This window comes from Otolemur garnettii, unplaced genomic scaffold (assembly GCF_000181295.1).
Source record: "Otolemur garnettii isolate 467f Iridium unplaced genomic scaffold, OtoGar3 scaffold00014, whole genome shotgun sequence".
NCBI classification, from domain to species: Eukaryota; Metazoa; Chordata; class Mammalia; order Primates; family Galagidae; genus Otolemur; species Otolemur garnettii.
The window spans coordinates 25,730,875-25,738,733 of record NW_003852409.1 but is presented as its reverse complement, the minus strand read 5'-3'; the positions used below and the strand labels follow the sequence as shown (position 1 = coordinate 25,738,733).

Below are 7,859 nucleotides of genomic sequence, written 5' to 3'. Positions count from 1 at the left end.
CTTTCTCTCATCTTTAGCTATCTTCACTGGCCCCTTAAGATATCACCAAAAGATGAGGAAGGAGTGGGGACTTGGAAGGAGATGATTGCCCTTCATGCAATGTTACCCTAAGGACACAGGCAGTCTTTCCACCCACCACTCCCGGGAGCTCATTAGAAGGGAGGCTTGGGAGAAGAGTAAAGATGGTAGAACCTCAGGATTTCAGAGTGACAATTTCTTCAAATATCATGTAATTAGAGGCTTGTTATCACTGTGATTTTTGAAAGAGATTGAAGTAAATAGAGAGAAGGGTAGGGCCTGAGGCTGTCCCTGGATTAGATTTCTCATCTATAACATGAATTTAGTAGTACAGATATGCCAGAGAGGGTTTCATAGAGAACCCTCAAGGGTGAGAATATGTTCACATAATAAATAATAACCATTTATTACAAGCTCATATAGCATTTTATATGCAGATGTGTTTTTTTTTTTTTTTTTGAGACAGAGTCTCATTATGTCACCTATGGTAGAGTGCCAGGGTGTCACAGCTCACAACAACCTCAAACTCTTGGGCTCAAGTGATTCTCTTGCCTCAGCATCCCAAGTAGCTAGGACTACAGGCACCTGCCACAATGCCCAGCTATTTTTTTGTTGTTGCAGTTGTCATTGTTGTTTTAGCCTGCCCAGGCTGGGTTTGAACCTCCGAGTTTCCGTGTACGTGGCCGGTGCCCTACCCACTGAGTTACAGGTACCACCTGCATTGTGTGTGTTTTTTTTTTAATAGATGAGGGAATTGGGGCTTACTATGTCTTATTAAAGAAATTGCCCATAGTCTCACATTACTGTGACTAGAGCTATGGAAGTGTCCATTTGACACATTAATAATGTATCATACACAGAATTTCTTTCTAATCTTTATGTAAAGTAAAACTAACAAAGTTAATTCTAAATTGGAACATCTGCCAATCCCTGAGAATGAGATGTTTTTTCATTTATTTACATCATCTGAAATTTTCTTTCTCAGTGATTCATGGTTGTCTTTGTAGAGATTTTTATTTATTTATTTATTTATTTATTTATTTATTGGCAGGTTTTGGCAAGGGCTGGGTCTGAACCTGCCACCTCTGGCACATGGGGCCAGTGCCCCACTCCTTTGAGCTACAGGCGCTGAGATCTTTTATCCTTGGTTAAATATATTCTTAGGTGTTTTATTTGCTTTGTAGCTATTGTGAAAGGTATTGAGTCTTTGACTTGATTCTCAGTTTGAATGTTGTTGGTGTTTAGGAATGGTACTGATTTGTACCTAAGACTTTGCTGAATTTATTTATCAATTGTAGGAGTCTCTTGGTGGACTCTTTGGGGTTTTCTAGATATAAGATTATGACCAAAGAGTGACCTCATTTGGATACCCTAATTTCCTTCTCTTGCCTGATTGCTTTGGCTATGACTTCTAGCACTATGTTGAATAGAAGTAGTGACAGTGGCCATCCTTGCTTTGTTCCAGTTCTAAGTGGAAATGCTTTCAACTTTCCCCCATTCAGTACAATGTTGGCTGTTGGTTTGTTGTATATGACTTTTCAAATTTTGAGATATGTTCCATCTATGCCTATTTTGAGAGTTTTTATTGTAAAAGGTGCTGAATTTTGTTTAATGCTTTTTCTGCATCTATTGAGATGATCATATGATCTTTATTTTTGCTTCTGTTTATGTGGTGAATCACATTAATAGATTTTTGTATGTTGAACCATACAAAAGGGGATGAAGCACATTTGGTTGTGGTGAATTATTTTTTTGATGTACTTCTAAATTCAGTTTACTAGAATTTTATTGAGGATTTTTGCATCTATCTTCATAAGGGATATTGGTCTGTGGTTTTCTTTTGTTGTGTTCTTTACTGGCTTTGGTATTAAGGTGATGCTGGCTTCATAGAATGAGTTAGCGAGGATTCCTTTCCTTTCAATGTTATGAAATAATTTCTGTGGTATGGATGCCAATGCTTCTTTGTAGGTCTGATAAAATTTGGATGGTCTAGGACTTTTAGTTAGAAGATTTTATTTTATTTCCAGAGAAAAGATTTTGTTTATTAATTTTGTTTCTTTTGGAGGGAGGGAAATTTCCTCTTTTATTTTTTATTATTTTTTATTAAATCATAGCTGTGTACATTAATGCAATCATGGGGTACAATGGGCTTGTTTTCCACACAATCTGAAATGCTTTCATCAAACTGGTCAACATAGCCTTCACAGCATTTTCTTGGTTATTGTGTTAAGACATTTATATTCCATATCTAGTAACTTTCACATGAGAAGATTTTTTAAATTGTTGCTTCAATTTTATTGCTCATTATTGGTATGTTCAGGAGTTATTTCTTCCTAAATGAGTCTTTGGAGTCAGTGTTTTCAGGAATTTGTTCATTTTCTCAGTATTTTTGAGGTTATGTACATAGAGATTTTCACAAATTCACAGATGACATTTTATATTTCTGCAGTGTCAGTTGTAATGTTTCCTTTTCCATTTCTGATTGAGCTTATTAGGTTTTTTTTTCTATTTCTGATTAATCTAGCAAGAGGTCTATCAATTTTGTTTATATTGTTAAGGAAACACCTTTTTGATTCATTAATATTCTGATTTTTTTGTTTTTTGATTTCTTTTAGTTCTGTATGACCTTAGTTATTTCTTTTCTTTTGCTGTGTTTGTTTTTTCTTCCTTTCTTAGTTCCCTAAGATGATTCATTAGATTATTCATTTGTGATCTTTCTATTTTTTTTTTTTACACAGAGTCTCACTTTGTTACCACCAGTAGAGCGCTATGGCATCATAGCTCACAGCAATGTCAAACTCTTGGGCTCAAGTGATTCTCTTGCCTTAGTCTCCTGAGTAGCTGGGACTACAGGTGCCTGCAACAACGCCCAGTTATTTTTTGGAGATGGGATCTCACTCTTGCTCAGGTCGGTCTCACCCTGTGAGCTCAGGCAATCCACCGGTCTTGGCCTCCTAGGGTGCTAGGATTGCAGGTGTGAGGCACCATTCCCAGCCCTTTCTATCTTTTTATTGTAGGAATATAAGGCTATGAATTTCCCCCTTAGGATTGCTTTTCCTGAATCCCACAGATTTTGATAATTTGTGTTCCTTTTGTCATTTAGTTCAAGGAATCTTTTTATTTCCATCTTAATTTCCTCCTTGACACAATAATTGTTCCACAGTAGGTTGTCTAAATTCCATGGCTTTGTGTAGAATTAAGTGTTTCTGTTGAAATTGATTTCTAATTTTCTTCTACTGTGATCTGGGAAAATACAGTCTACAACTTCTATTTTTTAAATTTGAGACATTTTTTATGGCCTAAGATTTGATCAATGTTAGAGGATGTTCCATTTGCTGCTGGGAAGAGTGTATATTCAATGAATTTTGAGTAGAATGTTCTCTAAATGTCTTCTAGGTCCCTTTCCTCTAGAGTCCCATTTAATTCTAGTGTTTATTTTTTGGTTAGAGGATCTGTCTGACTCTGTTAGTGGGGCATTGAGGTCCCTGACTACTACAATGTTATTGTTTATCATTTTGTTTAGATCTAAGAGGGTTTGCTTTATGAATCTGTGCACCTGTGTTAGGTGCATAATTATTTAAGATTATGTCTTCTTGTTGAATTTTTCCTTTTACCATTATATAATGACCATCTTTGTCTTTTTTTTCTTTTTTTTTTTTGCTTTGAAATCTATGTTATCTGATATGAGAATGGCTATACAATCTTTGTTTTGGTTTGGATTTGCCTAGAATTTTGTTTTCCATCCTTTCCCTTTCAGTCTGAATGTGTCTTGTGGATTAGATGCATTTTGTGTAGACAATAGATACCTGGCTTATATTTATTTTATCCATTCAGCCAGCCTATGTGTCTTGAGAGGGGGAGTTCAGTGGATTCACATTTATTGAAAGAATTGATAGATGGGGTAGATTTCTGTTCATCCTGTTGTTTAGAACTTTATTGGTTCATTTTACCTCTTGAGCTATTGTTTTATATGGGTTCTGTCCTTTAGATTTTAGATGATTTTATACTGTTGGGTGTCTGTTGTGCTGGTTGATGTATAATGCTAATCTTAGTATTATCCTGTGGTCTTAAATTCCCTCAGGGTTTATCAGAAAACGTTCTCTCTCAGGTAAGAAATTTAGTTTTATAGGATACCAATTTCTAGTCTGGCTATTGTTCTGTTTAAGAAAACTCAGAATGGGGCCCCAATCCCTACTGACTTGTGAGGTCTTAATTCTTCATACTTTCAAAAGTGATTTACAGGTTCAATGCATCCCCATCGAAATACCAATGTTATTTTTTGCAGATCTAGAAAAAATAATTCTATGCTTCATTTGGAATCAGAAATGAGCCTGAATAGCCAAAGCAACCTCTACTAAAAGGAGCAAATCTGGAGGCATCACTTTAAGAGACTTTAACCTATACTATAATACTTTAGCATCCAAAACAGCATGGTACTAGCAGAAAAGTTGAGAGTAAACTTTTTCAAACATGAAGAAAAATACTTATACATAGATGTAAGAGGCTCAATAAACCCTCAGCAAAATAAATGCAGAGAAATCCATACATAGCCAAACTACAGTCAAATTGCTAAGTTCCAAAAATAAAATAAGCCAGAGAAAAAAAGACAAGTTACCTATAAGAGGAATGAAAGTAAGAGTTATGGCTGATTTCTCTTTAGGAATAATGTAAGCTTAAGACAGTGGAATAACATTGACATGAATTATAATCACTTTCTTAACATTCTCACCTCTACTCATTTCTTAACAGGTGCTAATGTGGCCTCTTTTCCATTTCTCCATTGCACATTCACTAAGGTCATCAATGGCCATCATGTCATAAAAGTTAATGGACAGTCTTTAGGTTTATTTTGCTTAAATTCTCATCATATTTTGATACTGTTTAACAGCTCCTGAATCTTGAAATTTCCTTTAAAAATTTTTATTACTGTCCCTTTTATTTTACCCTTTGAAAATGGTTTATCAAACTATTCAATGCCAGGACTACTCTGCCCTCTTCCCTAGGTTCTCCTTAGTTCACACCTACATAATCTACATGTTATCACTTCCTCGAGAGCTGGTTGTTAGACTCTCCCGAACACCACCTCCTCCCTTGCTTAAAGAGACACACCTGTTCTCTCTTTACCTTCTCCTTGATAAGAAGCTCCCTGAGCCCCTCACCAGAAGTAGGAGCTGGCGCAATGCTTCTTGTACATTCTACAGAACCATGAGCCAAATAAACCTCTTTTTTATTACCCAGTCTCAGGTATTTCCTTCATAGCAATGCAAAATAGACTAACACATAGAATAGGGGGCCAGCAAGGAAATTCCTGGTCTACTCTCAAGGGCTATGTAGCAGCATTCCATCAAATGTGGTAAGATGTCCAGAGGCCTAATTAGATTCCTCCAGTGTGATCATATCCACCTTCATCAGATATTTCTTTCCTCTTACAAATCCTTATTAACAACTTTCCAGGTTGACTTCTGGTCTCTCTTGTTAGGAAAGCAAAAATAATCCTAAAGTTGCCCACTGCAACTGACATCTTTGGAAAAATAACAGAATGTCAGATAAGAATTGGCCTCATATTCTAAAAGAGAAAACACTCTTTCTTTGACTAAGATGTTTAGGACTTACTTGAGGACCAAACTGGGAACTCTTTCATTCCAAACGTACTGTCATGGTTACTAGTTATCTAGAATTCCCTTTAGTTTGAACTTTTGATAGGATCTATATGATTATTTATAAAAGATGTTTTATGAATTTTTTGCCACATATTTGTTAAGAAAAAGAAGTATAGCGATGAAAGCAGTGTGAGGTCAGGAATAAAAATGTGAGTATTCTCAGAACCAAACCAGGTGATCACTGGAAGACAGTGGTGAATGATGGCTACTGCATTGGACTTCTTTTCTGGTTATTTCCTTTTAACTAGAGGGAACTAGTAAAAGCAATTGCAGTGAGCTTGAGGTCACAGCTGAGGTGTCCCTGTGTTCTGTTGGACTCTCATATACCTTTTGCTATATCCTTAAGACCAAAAACTTGTACTGAACTTTAGGTTCTGCTATTAATGAGCTTGTGAGCCAGAAGAGCTGGTGGTTAATGAACTTGAAATTACTGAAGCAGAAGGATTCCAAGGATGCAGTATAAATCTTCTATTACTATTGCAACTGCTGATAGCTTAATCCAGGACAATTGATAAAATTACTAATTCACACTGGTATGTTTGTGTGTTAATATACTTGCACAGTAGTCATTACTGCTATTCACCAAATTTTTCTGGATATCCACTTAGAGGTGCATGGCTGTAGTGTGCATGTGTTTGGATGGGGTCATGAGATTAGTATTGGCCAATGCGCTTTGGTCAGAAGAGGTGAGGGTCACTTGCGAACACAGTATTGAGCTGCCGATGTAAAATATTTAAGACTTGGCTAGGTAACCTTAGCTTAGTAAGTAGGGTGTCGGCCACATACACTGAGGCTGGTGGGTTTGAGCCTGGCCTGGGCCAGCTAACCCATAATCACAACTACAACTAGAACATAGCCAGGTGGTGTAGTGGGTGCTTATAGTCCCAGCTATTCGAGAGGCTTAGGGTAGAGAATCACTCAAGCCCCAGAGTTTGAGGTTGCTGTAAGCTGTTATGCCATGACACTCTACTGAGGGGGACATAATGAGACTCTGTCTCAAAAAAAAAACCAAAACATATATTTAAGAGTCTTTCTGTTTCTGACAGAATGTTTTCAATGATGACTGCTCCATAGTCTTGGGTTGCTAAGTATTTAAAGTGAGCAGTATCCTTACACTTTTCCATGGTGGACATGCAGTGTCATGAGAAATAAATTTTTGGCTTTAAGGTTCTAAGATTTTGAGGCTATTATCTCCATAGCACAACCTAGATTTTCCTGACTGATATACTTATTTTTTCCAGGATATAAAAGACAGCTTAGGGAGGATGCTGTGCATTTGGAGAAAGGAGAAATTAAGAGGGAAGGGGAGAGGAGTTGGGTACTAAGTATTCACACTCTTGTGACATTTCAGTTTTGGTGGGGAGGGTAAATCTTCCCCATAGATTCTTCTATTTTTACAGCTTTGTTTTCCTTACCTTCAGGTTGAACAAGTCTCATAAGGCTTTTCACTGTCCCTCAACCATATTGAAGTGCTTATTGCCTCTAAATGCTTAGGTGGTTTCCAGTATTTGAAATGTTCTGCCCATGTCCTCATCTTTTGAAACTTCATCTGTTATAAGTCAGTGCATTCTTCAAGATGACTCAGGTCATTCCTCCAAGAGGTCTTACCCAATTACCTATTAAACCCATTTTGTTTCTTTCTGAAAATTAACAGGATTTATAACTCCTTGACTGTGGATGATTATTAGGCTTATAGAAGTTATTTGGGGGAAAAAAAGAAGTTATTTGGAGATAGCTTTAGCTTTCTGTAGAGTTGCCAGTATATTGAAGAAGGTAGAAATGGTCTTCCTGAAATCAGGATTCCTACCAGTACCTAGTCTAGGATTCAACGTGTATTTGGTTAATATCATTGATGGAAACCAAGTGTTTTGCTACCAGCTAAAGTTTTTACTGATATCCAATACCACTTCTCATGACCACTTTGGGTGCGTTGTGAAAAATGATTAGGAAGGAAAGATAAACTGATAATCGCTGAGGTCATCTCCCAATTGTGATATTCCATCATTTTATTCTTTCTATGAATGAATTCTATCCCATAATTTCTTCAAACCCTTCTTCATATCTTTGTTCCTCATGCTGTAAATGAAAGGGTTCAGCATAGGAGTTACTACTGTGTACATAACTGTGGCTACCCGGTCCTTCACCACTGAGTACATGGACAGGGGCCTGAAATAAACATAG

At 36.8% G+C, this 7,859-nt stretch overlaps 1 protein-coding gene across 1 annotated transcript in view; it reads right to left on the bottom strand.

Annotated features, from left to right (window-relative positions):
* Positions 1 to 7,859, bottom strand: part of LOC100942159 (olfactory receptor 1L6-like) — an 18,830-nt gene that overhangs the window by 10,087 nt on the left and 884 nt on the right. The window lies entirely within an intron of this gene.